The sequence below is a fragment of the Gossypium hirsutum genome, chromosome A12 (assembly GCF_007990345.1).
Source record: "Gossypium hirsutum isolate 1008001.06 chromosome A12, Gossypium_hirsutum_v2.1, whole genome shotgun sequence".
Classification (NCBI taxonomy): domain Eukaryota; kingdom Viridiplantae; phylum Streptophyta; class Magnoliopsida; order Malvales; family Malvaceae; genus Gossypium; species Gossypium hirsutum.
In genome coordinates, this window is record NC_053435.1 from 94,596,490 (window position 1) to 94,609,276 (window position 12,787).

Sequence of the window (12,787 nt, forward strand, 5' to 3'; positions counted from 1 at the left end):
ATGAAGTGACATTTCTTCCAGTTAAGTATAAGGTTTGTTTCCTCACATTTTATTAAAACTCGTTTTAAATTTTTAACGCAGAGATGGAAAGAGTTACCGAATACCAAAAAATCATCCATAAATACTTCCATGATATCTTCCACGAGTTCATCGAATATGGCCATCATACAACGTTGAAAAGTGGCAGGAGCATTACATAATCCAAAAGGCATTCTACGATAAGCGAACGTACCATATGGGCATGTGAATGTCGTCTTTTCTTGATCTTCAGGAGCTATTGGGATTTGGAAGTAACCAGAGAGTCCATCTAAAAAGTAGTAATACTTGTGTCCGGATAATATTTCCAACATTTGGTCAATGAATGGCAAGAGGAATTGATCTTTTCTTGTGGCATCATTTAGTTTCCTGTAGTCTATGTAAATTCTCCATCCTGTGACTGTTCTTGTTGGGATTAATTCATTCTTCTCGTTGGTCACAACCGTCATGCCTCCTTTCTTTGGGACAACCTGCACTGGATACTGTTCCGTCGTCTCCTCTTGTACAATTTCCTGAAAAGAGTCTTGAGTAATATGATCAATAGAGTCAATAAAATAACATGAATCATCCTGTTCCCTAGAGAATCTCATAGCATCGTAAATTTTAAAGATAATCTCCTCGTCACCTACTCTAAGTACCAATTTACCGTCACCCACGTTGATTACAACTCTAGTAGTGGCTAGAAATGGGCGTCCTAAAATCAAGGGTACTTCCACATCTTTATCCATGTCAAGCACAACAAAATCAACATGGAATATAAATTTATCTCCTTTTACGAGTACGTCTTTTATAATACCCCTAGGATATTTAACAGATTTATCGGCTAATTGAATACTCATCCTAGTAGGGTTAGGTTCCCCAGGACCAAGTTGTTTGAACATCTTATATGGCATTAAATTAATGCTAGCGCCTAAATCAGCTAGTGCTTTTTCAACATTCAGACTACCAATTAAGTAAAGGATAGTAAAACTTCCTGGATCTTTCAGTTTGGTTGGCAGCTTGTTTTGGAGTATGGCTGAGCACTCCTCGTTGAGTTCTACTGTAGATAAGTCCTCGAACTTCCTTTTATTTGTTAGAAGCTCCTTCAAAATTTTTTCGTAGGTAGGCATCTGCGAGATGGCTTCAACAAAAGGTAAGTTGATATGTAATTGCTTAAAAAGTTCAAGAAACTTATCGAATTGTGCATCAATGCGATCTTTTTTCAATTTTGTTGGATATGGAACTAGTGGTTTATATTCCTCTGGCACTGGTTTGTCACTATTTTCGGGTTTTTCTTCCCTTCTTTCGCTTTCCACGGCTTCTTGTGCTAACTTCTTTTCAAATTACGTTAACACTTTCCTACTCCTTAGTGTAACTGCTTTGACATGCTCTCTTGATTTGGTGTTACTAAGTAAACTTTCTAGTGGTCTTTTCGAGATCAGTTTGGATAGCTGACTTATCTGAGTTTCGAGCCATTGGATCAACGCTTGTTGATTCTTAAATGCTGTCTCGGTGTTCTGAAAACGGGTTTCTGACACTGATATGAACTTTGAGAGCATCTCTTCAAGGTTTGGCTTCTTTTCCTGTTGGTAGGGTGGTTGTTGGTAGCCCGAAGGATGTTGAGGTCTTTGATTTCCTTGATCGCCCCACGAAAAATTGGGGTGGTTCCTCCAACCTGTATTATAAGTGTTACAATATAGATTGTTTTGAGGTTGAGGATTATTACCCATGTAGTTTAATTACTCATTATCCATGTTGTGGCCATAAGGTTGGTATTCCGAATGGTTTGTTCCACCCCTACTTACTTCGCACTGTATTATTGGGTGAACCTGTGAAGAATTAAGAAAACCATCAATCTTTTTATTTAAGAGTTCTACCTGATTAGAGAGCATGGTGACCGAATCGACGTTATAAACACTAGCTGTTTTAGTTGGCTTTGTCCTCATGACTTGCCACTGATAGTTATTCAGTGACATCTCCTCTATAAACTCATAAGCATCTTCTGGTGTTTTATTGTTGATGGTTCTGCCTGCCGCTGCGTCAACCATTTGTCGAGTCAAAGGATTCAGACCATTGTGAAATGTTTGTACTTGGAGCCAAAGCTGTAACCCATGGTGAGGGCACCTTCTTAGAAGGTCCTTGTATCTCTCCCATGCATCGTAGAGTGTTTCTAAATCCATTTGCACAAAAGAAGAGATATCAATCCGTAATTTAGCTATTTTAGTCGGCGAAAAATATTTTAGTAAAAATTTTTCAGTCATTTGTTCCCAAATAGTAATTGACCCTCGTGGTAATGAGTTCAACCAGTGCTTAGCTTTGTTCCTCAATGAAAAGGGAAACAACCGAAGACGTATGGCATCATTAGAAACACCATTAATTTTAGATGTATCGCATAGTTCTAAGAAGTTGGCTAAATGAGCATTGGGATCCTCATCTTGCAAACCATCAAACTGAACAAATTGTTGTATCATTTGAATAGTGTTAGGTTTCAATTCAAAAGTATTTACAGCTACAGCAGGTCTAACTATGCTAGATTCAGTTCCTGTTAAAGAAGGTTTAGCATAATAATACATAATGCGTGGAGCAAGATTTTGATTAACCGCAATTGCAGGATGTAGCTGGTTGTCTTGGTTTTCAGTCATCTCTTCGGTTGGGGGTTGAGTATCGTCTTCTTGCTCGTTTTCCGTGTATCATAAGTTGCACCTTATTTCTCTTACGTTTCTACGAACTGTACGATCGATTTCTTCGTCAAAAAGTAATGGTCCCGACGGGTTTCTTCTAGTCATAAACTATAAAAACCTGCCAAGAGAAAGAAAAAGTAAGTTAATATATAAAAAAAGTTAAATTAAATTGCAAGAAAAATAAATGGCTAAAGTAATAACAATTGAGCGTTCCTAATATTTCAGTTCCCCAGCAACAGCGCCAAAAACTTGATTGCGTGATTTCGTGATAGGTTTTAAATATTTATAATTACTCATTCTTAAACTAACTATTATTGCGATGTTGGCAAGTGTTCCTATCGAACAGTAGTATAGTTTTAGTAAGACCGGATTGTCGAACCCAAAAGAATTAAAAGTACTAGTAATGACTGTCTTTTTATTATCTAGCCTAAGAATAAAGAGGTCTATTTTAATTAACTAATTATCTAAACTAAGAACACACAGAGAAAAGAATTGGGGAATTGTTTTGGGGAAAAATCAGTTGACTTAAGACAATACCTAAGGAAAAATCCACCTAGACTTTACCTGTTATTTTGGCTCCGAATTGGACGATTTATTAATTCAACTTGTTCCGTAGATATCCCTAATTTATGTTATTATCCCTATTCAAGACTAATAATGTCTAATCCCTAGATTGAATAACCGAGACTTTTCTCTAATTAACACACTAGGGTTGTATTAACTGGATCTATGGATCCCCTTATTAGGTTTCACCCTAATCCGGCAAAATCTTATCACCCTATGTCTAGGCGCACAATCAACTCCACTTAATTATGACAATATACTCTTAGACAGGGTCTATTCCTCCTCTGAATAAGAGTATGTCTTGAATCAGTATCCTGGGATATCAAAACAAGAATTAAGAACACATAATTAAGAATAAGTTAAATATTACCATACGATTCAGAAAATAATAACAAGATTCGTCTTAGGTTTCATTCCCCTTAGGTATTTAGGGGTTTTAGTTCATAACTAAATAAGAAAACATCTCAGAAGAAGAATACAAAACATAAAGAAAACCCAAAACTCTTGAAAGGAAATTGAGGAGAGATCTTCAGTCTTGATGATGAATTCGGCTTCTGAGATGGATTAATCGACTTCCTTGGAGTAATTCCTTACTCCTCCTTCTCCGCCTCCCTTTTCTTCCTCCTCTAAGGTGTATTTATAGGCTTTGAAATGCCTAAAAGCCCTCAAAATTAGCCTTTTCCGAATTGGACTCAACTTGGGCTCGGCAGGGACACGCCCGTGGCACACGCCCGTGTTCGATTACTTTATGCCATGTTCGAGCCTACCAAATTGACACGACCGTGTGGTCTTGAAACGCTCCTAACCTGAATCCATCACCGGAATAGAGTTATGGAGCATTACCGGAGTTACCAATTCATTTATCAGATATTTCATTAATACGATATCTTTTATTTTCCACGTTCAAGTCTCGTATTCAAGTCATCCGGATCTTTATAAAGAAATTTGATCGTCGTTTTCATTTATTTCATGTTATAATACATTCAACTAATGCTCTAAACAAAATTATCATTTTTCCCCTAAACTTTTAATTAATGACGATTTCATCCTTAGGTTAAAATAAAATAAAATTATTGCAATTTAATCCTTATTTCCAGCCGTTATTCTCACACAAATTGATAACAACCTATGAATTCTATAAAATGTTAGAATTTTCCATAATTTCAACACTTTTCAATTTAATCCTTAAAACATGTTTTTCCCTGATCTTGAGCTAAATTAATAATTTCATTCAATTTTGTAATTTAAATAATAAAATAATCCATTTCATGCAATTTGGTCATTTCTGACATTTTTACAAAATTACCCATAAAGTTTTACTTTTATTCAATTTAGTCTATGAGCCTAAAACATACAAACTAGCCATGCTAGCTGAATATTCATACATATTTTCCTCCTCCTCCTCTCCATTCCACATCCTTAATTTATATAACATGCAACAAGTAACATTATCAATAATTTCACTATTTACTTATGTATATTCAAAACTGTTCATTTGCATCATAGTCACTAAATTATTTATATCTTAACCTACAGAGCTCGAAATTAAGATCCGATAATTTTCCCTGAAACTAGACTTACTTATATTATTACCATAAAATTTTCAGAATTTTTTGTCCAGCCAATAAGTACAGTTTATTTTTTAAAGTAGCCCCTGTTCCGCTGTCTGACAGTTCTGACCCTTCTTTACTAAGAATTAATTATCTCATATTACGAGATTCGGATGATGTTCCCGCTTATTTATATTGAAAATAGATCTTTAAGAATTTTAAACATATAAATTTAATCCCTTAATTATTTTTCTCCAATTTTTGATGATTTTCCAAAGTTAGAATAGGGGAACCCGAAATCATTCTGACATTGTCTCACAAAACTTATTATATCTCATGATTTACAATTCCATTGCTTACACCGTTTCTTCTATAAGAAAGTTGACTCAATAAGCTTTAATTTCATATTTTATTCATCCTCTAATTAGATTTCTACAATTTTTGGAGATTTTTCAAAGTTAGACTATTGCTACTGTCCAAAACTGTTTTAGTGCAAAATGTTGATTTTCATTTTGCCCCAAATTTCACAGTTCATACAAGTCAGTCCTTACTTAATTAACCCCTCAATTAAACTAATTTTCTCAATTAATACTTTTCCTAGACATTATAAGTTATTTCATAACTATTGAAATTCAGAATTTCCATATAAAACTCTAACTTCAAACTCTTTTACAATTTAGATCACAAATATTCACTTTCTATTCAATTCTTTCAATAAAATCAGCATATAAACAATTTAAAGCTCTAATTCTATGTCAAATCATCATATACTTCCAGCACATATTCATAGAAACTTTCAATTGCTTTCATAGAATCAAGAACTAATGAATTCAACAAACGGACCTAGTTGTAAAAGTCACAAAAACACAAAAATTGCAAGAAATAATCAAGAATTGAACTTACTTGCAGTAAAAATATGAAAAACCAGCTTAAGAGAACTCTTCCATGGTGTTTTTTCTTATGAGAATGCAGAAAAATAAAGAGAAATCTAGATAATTCCACTTTAGTCCTAGCTTTATTAAGTAAATTTTGTAATTTTCCAATTTTGACCTTATTTTCTTGGTGATTTCATGCTCTTGCCGTCCAGCCCAAATAGACCTTGGGTCTATTTGCCTTTTAAACCCTCTTTCTTTTATCATTTAAGCTATTTAATCATTTCTCACAATTTTGCATTTGATACAATTTAGTCCTTTTTGTTCAATTAGTTATCAGTACTTTAAAATTTCTTGACGAAACTTTAATACTAACTTATTAACACTCCATAAATATTTATAAAAATATTTATGACTCGATTTAAAATTCCCGAGGTCTCGATACCTCCTTTTCAATTCTAATTATTTTAATATATATATTTGTACATTTCACTATTTCAAAATTTTTCCTAACTTCACATTTAACTTATACTCACTAAATTAATAATATTTCCTACTCATTTGTCGGATTTAGTGATCTCTTATCACTGTTCCGATACCACTAAAAATTAGGCTGTTACAACTCTCCCCCCTTTAGGGATTTTTGTCCCCGAAAATCTTACCAGAAGTTGCTTTCAACATTCATAAAACACCTTTACTAACTTCTCAGAATCACAATTTGATTTAACCTCGAATATCTTTTTCCATTCACCTTTGAATTCTAGAACACAATGTTGGAACATGCTGTCAAAATTCTAAATTACCCTCTCAGGTATATATATACTCAGCTGATCTGTCAAATGAAAACTCTGTACCTACTGAAATGATCATACAGATCTTTCTTTGTCAAATGAACAACCATAAACTAAATAACATTTTCCTTTCCGCTGTTAATGACAATCCTAATTCGAAATCTATAGTCATTCTATCTCATAACACACTAGTATTATCATTGACTGCAATAATCCTAAATGTTCTTAATGTTCGGCTTACTTGCTAACAAATAGACATCTGAACATGAACTCAAAGATATTATGTAACGCTCGTGCAATCACTAGTACATCTAACTCACAAGAAGATAATAAAGATCTTGATAATTTCTCAAAGAAAGCCAGAAGAAAAACACTGCTTACCAACTCTGGACTTCCATCATAACAGAGATAATATATTTCCCGCATGTATAAAACAAAATCATAATCAGTAGAAACATAAGAATAGTCTCACATAAATTTTTACCATTAACTTCATTTCCAACATATTAAAATAGAATTCCAAGAAGATGAAGAAATGACGATCATAAACTGACCAGACCAATAGGCTTTCGTCTAACATCATAATTAACTAGCATTCTCAAAACATCAGAACTCCACCAGAAACTGAACAACCACACACATATCTCTGAGGATAAAAGAATATATAGAATACCCAGAAAAGATAATCATATTTGTTTCAACTGTAACTATCACATAGACATCTTTACTACTCAATTATCTTTTTTTTTACTAATTCTGTCATCATAAACCCCACATCATTCCATTCACTAACGAAAACCAATTCGGGAAAAATTTCAGCAAACACAGACTTTAGACATTGTATCTGAATAAGTCGACTAGCTGAGGTTAACTTTTTCTTTAACCGTGACATTACGTAATCTGAATGATCTTTAGAATAATCTGATATCTTTTTTTTTAAACTGTATTCACTTGTCAAACTATTTTCAACTCCGTTTGCATTATTAATTATTTCATTACTGTACTCATTAGTTTCACATTTGTGAACTTATTCAACATTTTTTTTTGTTTGTAAATTTTCATTATAAAATACTACATTGGTAAGAGGGTGAGGTCATAAAGCCTTTAACTGAGTTCTCATAAATACACACATATAACTTAGCGTTTATCATCAACATTATATCATCAGAATTACATAATTCACTTCAAACAAATTAACATACATGATTATGTTACACGAACTTTTCAATTATCCATTTCAAACTAATGTACTTAAACATACATTCCATGAATTTTGAGTAAATTTACTCATAGAATTTACTTAACCAAACAAGTCAGACACATAATACCATATGAATGCCACACAAATATAGATAAGTTTATCACAATATAAACTTTCATTTCATTCACGTTTCATCATTTCTCAACTTTTGATTATCTCATTTCGTACATTGTCACATACATATCATGAACTTCTATTCTTACATTTCTAAGTTCCTTCTCATCATAAACACATTTCAAATATCTCAATATCACTAACTCATACTTCTCTTACCATATACAGAATTTAAATTTAACATTTAATAATAAATAATTTGAATTATAGTAATACTTCATACGTTGAGTATGTTTGTACTCAGTGGTATTACCATAATTCAAATTATAAATACTATAATAAATAATAGACATCAAACATGTAACAATATAAGTCATATGTGTTAATTATGCTTTAATTTCATATCTCGGCAATAGTCTTTCATCAAATGGCATCATATATCATCTATATTATCTTTAATCAATTCATGAACCTTTGGTTCAAGCTTTCAATCTCATATCTCTATTTCAATTCACAATTCACATTTCTTTTCATAATTCCACTTTTTCACACTTTCAATAGTTTAATCGATCAAATTCATTCGATTTTCTCATTTCATTTACTCAACCCTATTAACATAACTCGGACTCTGACGGATACACGGATCCAACCAAACACACCAGTAAGGCACATTGTGCCTAAAACGCTACATAGTACCTGATCAGAATACGACACATAAGTGCCTGAAACGACACACGAGGTGTCTGCTGCGACACACAAGGTGCCTGAAATACGACACATAAAGTGTCTGATCAGTAAAGCCAACAAATCCCATACACTTCCAGTTCCTATGCCATGCCAATTATATCCGACTAGTCCGACAAGTTAATAGGGAATTCAATTCTCATTTCAATTTCACTTAATATTCATATTTACCCCTATTAACAAGACTCGGACTTTGGCAGATACACGGATTCCATCCAAATACACCAAAATGTCCAACCAAAACACACTAGTATAATCCTCCAAAACACACCAGTATCATATAATCCTCCCAAACACATCAGAATAATATAATCCATCCAAAACACACCAGAATAGCACAAAGTGCCTCTTCGGATAAATCCGAAGGATATAAACATCAGCATATCCAAATCTCATCTCCAAATCCCTTCTCAAAATCCTATGGCATGCCAACTATATCCGACTCAGTCCGGTACAGTTAATAGGGTATTCAATTCACTTTCCAGTTTCCAATCAATACACATTTCAATTAATCACATATTCATATCAATTTCATCACATTCCCAATCAATAAAATTTTCAGATATAACATATATCCAAAATTCTATTTCCACATCAATCACATATATCCATACAAATTTAATTCAATATTGATACTTACCTTAAAATTTTACTTACTATACACATACACTTAAATATAACATTTATTCATACCGTTATGAGTTCCGACTCATCATAATCTACTTTTGCTCACATATTTGAGTATCGCTTTCAACATTATCGTAATTAGCTCGGTTGGGAAAGTATCTCTATCTTTAAGTAAAATAAATCTCATCAGAGCTGGAAGATATTAAATTATCTTATCACAAGTTATATAATGGCATGTATTTCTAGACTTCACATATGCTACGTTCGGTCCGAGAACCGACTAAACCTTAGCTCTGATACCAATAAATCTAACGCTCCTAACCCGAATCCGTCACCGGAATAAAGTTATGGAGCATTACCGGAGTTACCGATTCATTTATCAGATATTTCATTAATCCGATATATTTTATTTTCCACGTTCAAGTCTCGTATTCAAGTCATCCGGATCTTTATAAAGAAATTTGATCATCGTTTTCATTTATTTCATGTTATAATACATTCAACTAATGCTCTAAACAAAATTATCATTTTTCCTCTAAACTTTTAATTAATGACGATTTCATCCTTAGGTTAAAATAAAATAAAATTATTGCAATTTAATCCTTATTTCCAGCCGTTATTCTCACACAAATTGATAACAACCTATGAATTCTATAAAATGTTAGAATTTTCCATAATTTCAACACTTTTCAATTTAATCCTTAAAACATGTTTTTCCCTGATCTTGAGCTAAATTAATAATTTCATTCAATTTTGTAATTTAAATAATAAAATAATCCATTTCATGCAATTTGGTCATTTCTGACATTTTTACAAAATTACCCATAAATTTTTACTTTTATTCAATTTAGTCTATGAGCCTAAAACATACAAACTAGCCATGCTAGCTGAATATTCATACATATTTTCCTCCTCCTCTTCTCCATTCCACATCCTTAATTTATATAACATGCAACAAGTAACATTATCAATAATTTCACTATTTACTTATGTATATTAAAAACTATACATTTCCATCATAGTCACTAAATTATTTATATCTTAACCTACAGAACTCGAAATTAAGATCCGATAATTTTCCCTGAAACTAGACTTACTTATCTTATTACCATAAAATTTTCAGAATTTTTGGTCCAGCCAATAAGTACAGTTTATTCTTTAAAGTTGCCCTATTCCGCTATCTGGCAGTTCCGACCCTTCTTTACTAAGAATTAATTATCTCATCGTACAAGATTCAGATGATGTTCCCGCTTATTTTTATTGAAAATAGATCTTTAAGGATTTTAAACATATAAATTTAATCCCTTGATTATTTTTCTCCAATTTTTGATGATTTTCCAAAGTTAGAACAGGGGAACCCGAAATCATTCTAACATTGTCTCACAAAACTTATTATATCTCATGATTTACAATTCCATTGCTTACACCGTTTCTTCTATAAGAAACTTGACTCAATAAGCTTTAATTTCATATTTTATTCATCCTATAATTAGATTTATAAAATTTTTGGAGTTTTTTCAAAGTTAGACTATTGCTATTGTCCAAAACTGTTTTAGTGCAAAATGTTGATTTTCATTTTGCCCCAAATTTCACAGTTCATACAATTCAATCCTTATTTAATTAACCCCTCAATTAAACTAATTTTCTCAATTAATACTTTTCCTAGAAATTATAAGTTATTTCATAACTATTGAAATTCAGAATTTCCATATAAAACTCTAACTTCAAACTCTTTTACAATTTAGATCCCAAACATTCACTTTCTATTCAATTCTTTCAATAAAATCAGCATATAAACAATTTAAAGCTCTAATTCTCTGTCAAATCATCATATACTTCCAGCACATATTCATAGAAACTTTCAATTTCTTTCATAGAATCAAGAACTAATGAATTCAACAAATGGACCTAGTTGTAAAAGTCACAAAAACACAAACATTTCAAGAAATAATCAAGAATTGAACTTACTTGCAGTAAAAATATGAAAAACCAGCTTAAGGAAACTCTTCCATGGTGTTTTTGCTGATGAGAATGCAGAAAAATAAAGAGAAATCTAGATAATTCCACTTTAGTCCTAGCTTTATTAAGTAAATTTTGTAATTTTCCAATTTTGCCCTTATTTTCTTGGTGATTTCATGCTCTTGCCGTCCAGCCCAAATAGACATTGGGTCTATTTTCCTTTTAAACCGTCTTTCTTTTATCATTTAAGCTATTTAATCATTTCCCACAATTTTGTATTTGATACAATTTAGTCCTTTTTGTTCAATTAGCTATCAGTACTTTAAAATTTCTTGACGAAACTTTAATACTAACTTATTAACACTCCATAAATATTTATAAAAATATTTATGGCTCAATTTAAAATTCTCGAGGTCTCGATACCTTGTTTTCAATTCTAATTATTTTAATATATATATATTGTACATTTCACTATTTCAAAATTTTTCCAAACTTCACATTTAACTTATACTCACTAAATTAATAATATTTCCTATTCATTTGTCGAATTTAGTGATCTCGAATCACTGTTCCGACACTACTAAAAATTAGGCTGTTACAGGTCTGCCCATGTGAGGAGGTCCAGGCCATGTTGATTTCGTGCTTTGACCCATTTTCTTCGTTTTTGGCTCGTTTCTCGTTCCTTTCGCTCTCTTATGCTCTCCTAAGTATAAAACATGAAATTAAAGCATTAGGAGCATCGAATTCACCTATTCTAATGAGAAATCATCCATAAAATGCATTAAACATGGGGTAAAAATATGTATAATTTACGGGTTATCATTATACGAACTTACTAAGCTTAAAAGCTTACTTAGTTTTATTTCCTCTATTCTTTTTAGTACTCAGAAGCTCATAAAGGTTGGAATCGGTTGAAGCATCATCACATTATCCTTCAGTTCGTTTTGGTATAAATAGCAAACTTATTTTAATATAATGGCATGTAAAGGTTAAGTTGGCCAATGATGGCATATATATGGTTGGTTGTAACTAGCCATTGGAATGGCTAGGGATGGCTTGTTTGATGTAAATCTATGAGGGTATAATATGATTAATATAAATATGTAATTGGTATGATTAGATTGAATTTTGGAAAATTTATATGTTTATACAAATAGGTAACTTTGAATACATGAATACATGTGATGATATATCATGCATAAGATCGGTAAATGTATTCAAGTGTTGTTGTAGGTTGAAGGCAAATATGGTTGAGAAAAATGGCCTTGAAAATGACCTATTTTCATCCACACAACTATGCACATGGACGTGTGGTTTGACCGTGTGTCCTCTGCATCTTTAAAATTGATAAAAAGAATGCCCAGCTATTTTCACATTGGCAGAGACACAGGCGTGTGTCTCAGTCGTGTATGACACATAACCTAGCACACGGGCATGTGACTTGGCTATGTGACCCCTGCACCTAATTAATGTAAAATAAATTATTCACATGGCCTAGCACACGGGTGCATGGCTTAGCCGTATGACCCAAGTTAATAGCTACCTTAATTTGAACACTGGCTGGGACACAGCCGTGTACCTCACATCGAATGCCAACACGGTCTGGGACACGGGCATGTCACTTGGTCGTGTGAGCCACATGATCTGGCCACACAGGCGTGTGTCTCCT

General features: G+C 32.5%; 1 non-coding gene across 1 annotated transcript; it reads left to right on the forward strand.

Annotated features, from left to right (window-relative positions):
* The first annotated feature begins 2,121 nt into the window (after nucleotides 1–2,121).
* LOC121212037 (small nucleolar RNA R71) lies at nucleotides 2,122–2,228 on the forward strand. Its single transcript, XR_005907249.1, has one exon. It is a non-coding gene; the product is annotated as a small nucleolar RNA R71 (small nucleolar RNA).
* The last annotated feature ends 10,559 nt before the right edge of the window (nucleotides 2,229–12,787 follow it).